This window comes from Cebus imitator, unplaced genomic scaffold (assembly GCF_001604975.1).
Source record: "Cebus imitator isolate Cc_AM_T3 unplaced genomic scaffold, Cebus_imitator-1.0 Scaffold12, whole genome shotgun sequence".
Taxonomy (NCBI): Eukaryota; Metazoa; Chordata; class Mammalia; order Primates; family Cebidae; genus Cebus; species Cebus imitator.
The window spans coordinates 6,729,320-6,739,302 of record NW_016107327.1 but is presented as its reverse complement, the minus strand read 5'-3'; the positions used below and the strand labels follow the sequence as shown (position 1 = coordinate 6,739,302).

General features: G+C 43.7%; 1 long non-coding RNA gene across 1 annotated transcript; it reads right to left on the bottom strand.

Moving 5' to 3' along the window:
- LOC108282037 lies at positions 1 to 4,095 on the bottom strand. Its single transcript, XR_005195632.1, has 2 exons — positions 3,754 to 4,095; positions 1 to 594 (listed from the first exon to the last, which is right to left on the bottom strand). It is a non-coding gene; the product is annotated as an uncharacterized LOC108282037 (long non-coding RNA).
- Between the last annotated feature and the right edge of the window lie 5,888 nt (positions 4,096 to 9,983).

The window sequence follows — 9,983 nt, the reverse complement described above, 5'->3', positions numbered from 1 at the left end:
TTTTTTTTTTTTTGCACATGAATCCAGCTATTCAAAATGGCACAAGAACCTAGTTGTGACCAATGTCATTCACAAAGCGATGTGACAAAGACAAGTGTAATAGTGAAACCCTACATAATAGCGAACCAGCAATGGGGCCCGCAGGGCTGTCCAGCTTGGGGTTCATAGGGAACCCTTAAAAATTTAGCCTTAGGGGTGCCTTTCACTTCATTATTGAGACCCAAAAAGAATGCTAGGACTATGAAACAAACAACTGCAACTCCTCTCAGATTCTCTTCATACTGCACGTTGCAACAAAGCCTGCCTTTTTTACATTTCAAAAGAGGCTGCTTTCTCTTTAAAAAGTAGGAGCTACTTGGTCTGATGCAGCTGCCTTTATCAACCATGAAGTTCCCAGCAAGGTGCTGTTAGTGCCTGATTAAACCTCATACCAACCCATGTCCCCCATGGTAACCCAGAAGACATCCGCTGAGACCGGGAGCGCTGATTCAGTTTAATTGCCCAGGCTCTCTGTGATGACCGGATTTCTTGTCTCTCAAGGCCTGGAATGGAAATCCATGTGATCAGATGAATTATCCGAGTGTCTTGACAGATCTGAAATATGAATATGGAGATGGCGTTGTGCTCCGCAGTGACTTATGAAACCCCGACGGTAAAATATCTGCCATTGAAACAATTTCAGGAGTGTGTGCGTGATTCACATACAACTCATTTTCTAATGGAACACTAATTATTAATAAATCAGACCAAAAACAAGTGTGTATAATATATATATACATGTAAGATATATACATATGCATAAGATATACACATGTATATATCTATACACATATGTTTAGTTCTCTCTCTCTCTCTCTCTCTCTTTCTCTCTCTCTCTCTGAATGGGAACCTGCAATCTCCTGGAATCCGCAACACATTTCTGCTCTACCAGAAGAAGAAATGCAAGGAAGAAGTCAGACAAGATACTCTCACAAACTTCAGGTCACCAGATTCCTCCTGGAACCTCCCTTCCTTCTGGAAAGCCATCAAAAGTAAAGGCACTGGCCCTACAGGACCACGGGGTCACTTAAGGAACATTATAGAGCGATGATTCTCAGCCTTCTCAGCTTCAAACTCCCTTCTAGAAATTGCACCCCCCATCCCACATCAGACTATTTGTTCCAAAGGCTTTTATCTACCAAAATTGAGGTGGGGGGGCTCTAAGAACAGCTTGAGATCTACTGGTCATACCCCAGAGTCCCTGTGCTGACAGTGACATCTTTCCCATCCACACAAATTATCCGTCGTTAACACACAGACTTGCTATATTTCTAACCAAATCAAAGAAATTGTACTGATCTTTTCTGCAGCCTTACTCCGAGTAAATATGTGATTTCCATTAGGCTTTTTGCAATATGTAAAATATATAGACTGCCGTTACCACCTTCAGGACTTCTGGGTGTTTAGGGACCCTTAAATGAATCACTCCTATGCCCAAAATTAGTTTGAAGATGAAAATTATAGCTAAGGGGGGAAAGAAGTGTTGGTGTAACAAGATATTTAAAAGCAAAAAATTTTTCCCATCTGGGTAGGTCCAGGCCTAGCATTGGAGAAAGGGATGTTTTCAAAATGAGAGTAACTGCTAAAGCAAAATGTGTAAAACTGAGACACTGGGCAAAGAAGGGAAGCATGTTGGTTTATAAGAGAAAACAATTCTACTGTGTTAAACTGTTTCCCCTGAAATAACATTTCCACTCAGCTGGGAAATTTTCTGGGGTCCCCAAACTTCATTAGGTTTTTAGCAACTACCCCAAGGAGAACCCAAAAGGCAGGGAATAGTTACATGATTGACATGCATTGGGTGACAGAAATAAAGGAAGCTGCACATGCTTTTGTTAATTAACATGTTTTTTCCTCAGTGCTGTAAGGAGGGAAATTGGAAATCTGTAATCAAGCAGATCTCTGAGTTTTCCAAGAACGGCTGTTCTCTTCCCAGCCAGGGTTAAAAGACAATTTGTTGCACTCTGTGCAAATCCTGACTTGGTTCCTGTCTTACTTAAGTGAGATTTCAGAAGTAGTCATAAATCTTTTAAAAATATTTATTATTCATTCATTTTGGGGCAGATTTTATGATTCTAAAACTCCAGGATCTGTTTGAAAGTTTCCTGAGTTTCAAGTTTCATAGAGAAAGGTTGACAGGGAACCAAATTCCACCAGTGGTTTGGTGGTGTGTGAGCACAGGCCATCAGCCAGAACATTCTAACATGTCTACAAAGGGCATGATTTGGGGTCGTCTCTGCCGAGAAATTCTATGGACTAGGGGGAAACACTTTCTTCCTTTCCCCAATACTGACTTGAACTAGTTTCTAAAAATGGACAGAAATGCCTCGTCAGCTTTGTGATAAATCCAATCACCTTGTTAATAAACAGAAAAGGGAACTATCAACACAACTTATTTTCCACTAGCTAGTTAATGCAAATAGGCAAGCTAATGGGCAAAATTCTGACTTTATTTTATTTATTGCTTTACCCTACACCAAATGTAAATGTAAAAGCCTCCTGAATTGGGTGCCTTATAATCTCGGTCCACTGATGGATTTTCTAGAAGCAGACTTACATTTCCCCCAAAAGAGAACCCTGTAAACATTGACATTGCTCTGTGTGGATATCAAATCTGTGTCTCATGCACGGGGTGCAGCGGATGCAGAAACCCACATCCACCTTCAGGAGAGGCAGCCTGGAGGAGTAGCATGAAACAAGACAAGAAGATTTGGTGGATGGGTTTTCGAAAAATATTCCTTACAGCCAAGTCTATGAGGCTAGGGGACAGTCTTCCAAGGGAAGTGGTGGGAACCCCACAGTTAGTAGCATTTAGGAGGGGCCTTGCTGGAGCTATGGAAATGTAACCCTAGGTTAAAAACTGTCCTGAAAAGGGAAGAGGGGAGACAAGTTTAAGGGATTCTTTCAGCTCTAATTTCTAACAATCTTTTTAGACTACAGAGAAAAATAAATAAATAAATGAAACAGGAATAAAAGGAACAAAAATCAGAAGAGAAAATAATGTTAAGGCACAACTTCAAGAAACACACCAGAAGGCCCTCATGATCTCCCAGCCACTGTTCCATCCAAATGCCACGTAGGGTGTGCGAGCTGAAAATCGAGTGGGTGGAAGGGAGAGCCCTCTCAACTGACTGTGAACAAATCCTGCGAACTCCAGAGCCATTTATCTAAACCAAGTGCTGAAAGAAAGGAAGCCCAAGATGGGGTAGCCACTAAGATAGATTTCCTTGTGGAGTTTGGCTATTTCTCCTCACTTTTAATCAATGCAATCCTGTCTACACAGCCTACTTTCCTTAGCAAAGAAGTCCGGACTTAGGCTCTGAGCTTGCTTTTTTTCCTTTCTTTCTTTTTTTGTTTTTAACTAAAGACATATTGGCAATATCATGGTACATGACTTCCCAGATTTCTAGCAAGCAGAGTCATAGATAACCTGAATACCAGAGTGCTAGCTGCTTCACCCCAGTTGAAATCAGCCTAGATTAAACATGTAATCGATATAGTATTCCAGCATGAATAGGCAGGATCTGTGTATTTATACTGGTATGTGTGTGTGTGTGCATGTGTGGGCGTGTGTATGGTGAACAGTAGACATTTCCATACTTCGGATTTTTTCTTTAACTGGTGAAAATAACTGTGACCTGAATAGAGAATGAACCAGGCTCCAAAAAGGCAGTTTTCCTGAACATGTACAGACAAAGGAAATAGTTTCCTTACCAGAAAGGAGTCACTTGAAAGCTTTTAGGCCAGACCCTGCTCGGGCTCAGATTTCTTTTCTTTTAGCCCTTTGATGAACAACTCATATGGAGATTCAAGCGTCTTGTGCCTGGTTTGAATTTAAGCTGTTGCTGACTTTAGTGGAAAACTTTCATAAACTCCACTCAGGCTTTCTTCCTTTCCCCACCACTGCTGACCAGGTTTTGATATATCTTTGGATATTCATCGTGAATCATTCATTCTCAGTGTGATCATTATTATCAACTTGACAGAAAACAATTTTTCCCCAAGAAAGACTGAATTCAGTCTTCTCCTTTCTTCTGGGGCTCTGAGCTCTGTCGTTCTTCTGGAGCAGGGGGAGGGGGAGGCGGGGCTGGGGGACTACTGGATGCAGGAAGAAGGATGGAATGGGAGTGAAGCCTGCTGACAGCTGCTAGCGATCGCCTATCTCCGTGGCAGTATTATTGCTGGGACAATACCACATGGATCTCGTCCAGTACCCTAGCAAAATGGCATTTTCTCCACGTGCCAAAGCCTTTCTTCAGGAAGGAGGTGGGTAGAGAGTATAGTTTTCAAGTAAAGCCTTTGCTCTCAAAACAGGACCCTTCCTGTGGCTCACTTGAGAATAGTGCCCTGAAGGATTTCCCCCCTCTTTTCTGGGCTCTTTGGTGACAGTTAAAGTCTGCAATGCCCCAAACACTTTGTTCGGGAACCTGTGCTGCCTTTGGAATTGTGCAGTGAAAAACAAGAGCCTTGGAATCAATCCAGCCTGGATTTGGAGCCCAGCTCTGCCACTTACGTGGGTAACTTTAATAACAAGTCTTCCTGCTCCTCGGTGTATAAGTGAATTTGAGATATCCTCAATTTCTGGATATTGGAAAGATTAAATGAGATCACGCTTCTAAAGTTCACTGTCTCTGCTTCATTCTTCCTCTCTGACCCTTTGCTCTTGTTGATAACTCTGCAAATTCTCCTGGTCCTACGTAACTAAAACAATTGTGTCCCGTCCAAGAATGGAGGATCCAAGAATGATCCCTAGGGTGTGTGGGGCCTGAGGCAAATCACATGGCGTGTCCTCACTCCCAACGTGTTTACAAAGACACCATCAGATTTAAGCGATTTTGAGAGCAGGTTTGAGTTGAAGATGAAAAACATCGCCGAAAAGGAGAAGTCTAAGGAATATGTGTGGAAGCAGGAAAAGGGTGCATCCTGTCCGGCCTCGGGGTGGCTGTGTGGGGCGCTGTAAGATGCTCCACTCCCAGCAGCACTGATCCCCAGGGGCCCCTGAATTCAGCTCAGGACTTGCTCATCGCTGCAGCGCAGGCCCCCACCCCTGCCCCCACCCAAAGCGGACATCTTGATTGGCCAAGACCCCAGGAGTGGCTCTCACAGGAACGCTCCTCACTTGCAGTTCTTGAACTTCCGGAGGCTCACTTGCCACAGTTCCTGTATAAACTTTACTGCAAACGAGCCAAGTAGTTTGTATTTGTCTTTATAATGGTGCAAATCCAATAGGTAGCTACCCACACACCCACTTCAATTAAAAATATATAAGACGCACCGCACGCAGTGGCTCATGCCTGTAGTCCCAGCACTTTGGGAGGTCAAAGTGGGCGGATCATCCGAGGTCAGGAGTTCGAGAACATCCCGGCCAACATGGCAAATCACATCTCTACTAAAAATACAAAAACTAGCCAGGCATGGTGGTACATGTCTGTAATCCCAGCTACTCAAGAGGCTGAGGCACAAGAATTGCTTGAACCCAAGTGGCAGAGGTTGCAGTGAGCCAACATTGCACCACTGCACTCCAACCTGGGTAACAGAGCAAGACTCCGTATCTGTCTGTCTATCTATCTATCTATCTGTCTGTCTGTCTGTCTGTCTGTCTATCTATCTATCTACCTACCTACCTATATTATTTATATATATATAAATTACATCCCATTTTAAAAACCAGGCTGGGTGTGGTGGCTGTTGCCTGTAATCCCAGCACTTTGGAAGGTTGAGGCAGGAGGATCGCTTGAGCCCAGGAGTTCAAGACTAGTCTGGATAACATAGTGAGACTTTGCCTCTATCAAAAAAATTTAGCTGGGTGTGGTGACATGCATCTGTCGTCCTAGCTGCTTGGGAGGCTGAGGCAGGTGGATCATTTGATCCCCAGAGGCTGAGGGGGTAGTGAGCCATGATTATGCCACTGTACTCCAGCCTAGGCAACACAGCAAGACCTTGTCTCAAAAAAATAGAGAAAGAAGAAAGGAGAGGAGAGGAGTGGGAGAAAGAGAAACAGAAGAGAAGAGAAAGAGAAGAGGAGAGAGGGAAGGAAGGAAGGAAGGAAGGAAGGAAGGAAGGAAGGAAGGAAGGAAGGAAGGAAGCCCTACAGAATATAACCACATAGCTGAGGCTTCCCTTTGAACACAGCCCATTGGTGTAGGTGTTTCCTAAGGCTGCTCCAACAACTTACCATGACCTAAGTGGCTTAAAACAAGACAAATGTGTTCTTTTGCCATTCTGGAGGCCAGACAGAGGAAATTAGTCTTACCAGTTCAAGTCAAGGTGTCAGCAGGACTGTTCTTTCCAGAGGACCTAGGGGGAGAACATGTTCCTTGATTCTTCCAGCTTCTTGTGGCAGCTCCATCCCTTGGCTTGTGGCTACATCCACTCCAGGCTTTGTCTCTGGGGTCACATTGCCTTCTCTTCTGGAATCAAATCTCCCTCTGCTCTCTCTTATAAGAACACTTCGAATGGCATTTAGGGCCCACTATAATAATGAGGATAATCTCTCCATCTTGAACTCCTTGATTTAATCACATCTGCCAAGTCCCTCCTGCCATATGAGGTGACACTCACAGGCTTCAGGGCATAATGACGTGAACATCTTTGGGGACCTTTATTTAGCCTTCCGCAAGTGGAAATCCTCCTTCGTTAACAATAGACAACAGTTGCCTTGTTACAAAGTGTTTCTTGCCCAATAGAATGGAAAAACAATCACTCTCTGGCATTCTATTTTTTTTCCATTCTAAATCTATAATACACATGCAAAACCATTATATTACATGGGCACATCATATTCTGCTACTGCCATTATCTCCGTCATCTCAGGAAAGGAGATGAGAAGTGGATTCTAAAGATAGTGACAATCTAAGACCTCATTCTCCTTTATGCAGAATGACTGAACACAAACATCTCAGACTTTCTCCATCATGTTAAAATTGATGATGTGCTCCAAGTCTGGCCAGAAAGCTGTGCTTTTCCAGTCACATAAAAACCTAAATTTGTACCTCCTTAAGGGACAAAGAATGGCATTAAAGCTAGGAATGGCTGTCCAGTTAAAAAAAAACAGGAGGTTGTAAGAAAACAGCTATTTAAAAGCCACTCTGATATGACCTGCTCCCCAAACAATTCATTGCAGGGTCACAGTCATTGTTGCCAGGTGGCATAACATTTATTATTATGGTGTCCTGGGCTCCTTGGATTGGTAACAGACATATCTATTCCTCAGAGGATGAGCAAAGGTTGATAATGTCCTCTTACCCTAGGCGAGCTGAACTTCAACTGTCAAGATACTGGTTGACATTAAGACTTTGCAACACCTATTATTGTCTGTCACCTCCAGAGATAAACTCTCTCGTGACTGGTTTCTCACGTCGCCAGCCACTGATGCCATTTTACTCTATCTCTTTTGTAGACTGGCTCTTGGTTTCCTGATACTGTCTGTCTGGCTGGGTTTGGTCATATGCTCAAAGCTAAATTCACAGACCTCCAGACCTCACAGTGTGATGGGATAGGAAATAATCAGAGGGGCCTGGACGGAGTTAGACTGTCAGAGAAGCTGCAAATCAGCAAAAGAACGAAAGCCCCTTGACCCTGAGCACATCTGCCACGTATTTAATTCTACGTTCTTGCCAAGCCCTGAAAACCCTGGCTGGGGAGACTTGGGAGTGAATGGGGTTATGAAGTCTAGGAGAATGTAGAGGTGAGAAGGCTGGCGGGCTGCCGGCTGCTGCGCTCCCCTCCCTGGCAGGGACTGGGTGTAGGGTCGGTGGTGGCGAAGTGGACCCTGCCAGCCGTGGAGATAGTTAGGGACACAAACGTAACCAGCTATGTGCGGGTGTCTGGATGACCCGCCGCAAGTTGTACTGCATCAATTTTATTTGATCGCTTCTTTGCCAGCTGGCTCCAGACCAGAGCAAGCAAATGAGTTTTTCCCTGTTCCTTGGGGTTTCTGATCTCAGGGCCACGTTAAGGAGATCCCAAAATTTGGGAGGAAGTGAGCCTGTGTGTTCCTGAGTTCCTGAGTGGCTTCTCATTTCCACATCTTAAGGTCAAATTAGAAATGGGAGCAGAAAGGTTTTGTTTAGGAAATGCCAGAGGGACCTTCTTGATAGGGCTGCACCTACTCCTCCAGCCTCCTTCTCACCTCCTGCCATCTCCTGCATTTTAGTTCCAGGAAGACTGAGGATCTGTTCTTGGTTTCTTTTCACTGCTCTTGACGCTCCCAGCTTTCTTATCTGGTTCAAATGTCACTGTCTCTTGGAAGCTTTCCTGGATTTCCTAAGTGGACTTAGTTTACCCTTCTAAGTTGTCTCTTAGCATACCTCATATTCTTTATCATTTGAGGAGCTAGAATAATTCATTGATCTATGCTTCCTACTAACCAAAAGGTGTTTGAAGATAGAAATCCCATTATATTCCCAGTCTGGCACACGGCAATGATTCAATAATTGTTTGGCTAGGAGAGGACATTCCCAAATTAGACACTAGTTTTTGGTATAGACCTGGGCTGTGGACCTTTGGTCATGGTAACAGACTGTGTGATGGCGGCACCACAGGGGGAAACCTTGAGCTTCAGGGAGTTTAAAAAAGAAAGAAAGAAAGAAAGAAAAATGGCCCCAACTAATCTTTTAAAACTTTTAGTTGCCTAGGAACATTATTTTGGGGAGGTAAAGCTAGAGATGCTGGATGAGCACAAGGCAATCAGTTATGTACTCAGCACAGGAAACTTGGCCACCCTGGAGATGCCAACAGGAATTCTGCCCAATTCAGGTGCTCCACACTGAATGCACCTATGCAAATTCAATTAAATCTCTCCTTCAGAAAAAATAAAGAAAAGTCAAATAAAGATGAGAGATAATAAAGTTCTAAAATACTTTGTGGGCATACCTACTTTTCTTATACCCTCATTAGAATGAGGCCTATGATGTGTTCTGGTCAATGGACTGCAACTGGAAGTGACATGCACCACTTGTGGGCCAAAGCATAGAAACGGAGGCAGAATTCTCCAGGCCCTTGCTTCCCTGCTGTGGTGATCATGGAGGACTCATGCTGAGATGGTGAAGCAAAAGGATCAAAGCAGCCTGGATCACTGAGTCACCGCATGGAGAATAGCAGTGTCTTGGAGAATTGCCCAAACCCACAGCTGAGTTTGCGTGAGTGAAAAATAAATGTTTACTGTCATGAGCCACTGAGTTCTGGGGTGGGAAACAGCCTATCCTGACTACAGCCGGCAAGTTGTTCTAAAACACTTTCTTGCATGCTTATGAAATAGACCACTACTCAGTGTCAGAAGGATTCAGCTGATTGTTTCTTCAACTTCATGGTGAGTAATTAGCACTCATCTTTACTTGAGAGCCCAAGGAACCTGGAAGGCTGATAGGCTCAGGGTGAATTCAGTGAGCGTGTTGTGGAAAATTGAGAGGAGAAGCACTGACATATGGGGCTATAAACATCTGTGCACCTTCCTTACACAAATTCTTGAATTATAGTCTCACAAATCAGTCATCAGATGGCGGGGACAGAGATGATGGAGGATAGCGGTGGGATCATATATTTAACGCTTTGGGATATCTTGCCATAGGCCTTCGAAAGCCCCCACCCCTTACACCATTATTTGACCTCTGTGTGTGTTTATTACTTAATACTTATTAAATGCTTAATAAGTACACATTCTTATTTGGTGCAGGGATGTTTTCTTGGCCAGGCTCCTGAATGCATTCATCCCATATGGATATTGCTTAGCCTCCATGACCCACTATTTATTAATGTAAATATCAGACTTCTGAATAGAGCAAGTGTTCAATATGTATCCTCTGAATGAACAAATACATTGCACTCTTATCTTACCCCGCCTTAGAGCTTGCAAACACAGAATTCACTCACCTGAGCTAAAGAAAGTAATTACCTTTTAAGTAAACAACTACCTGGTTGTCTATTTCAAGCTCTATGAGAAATAT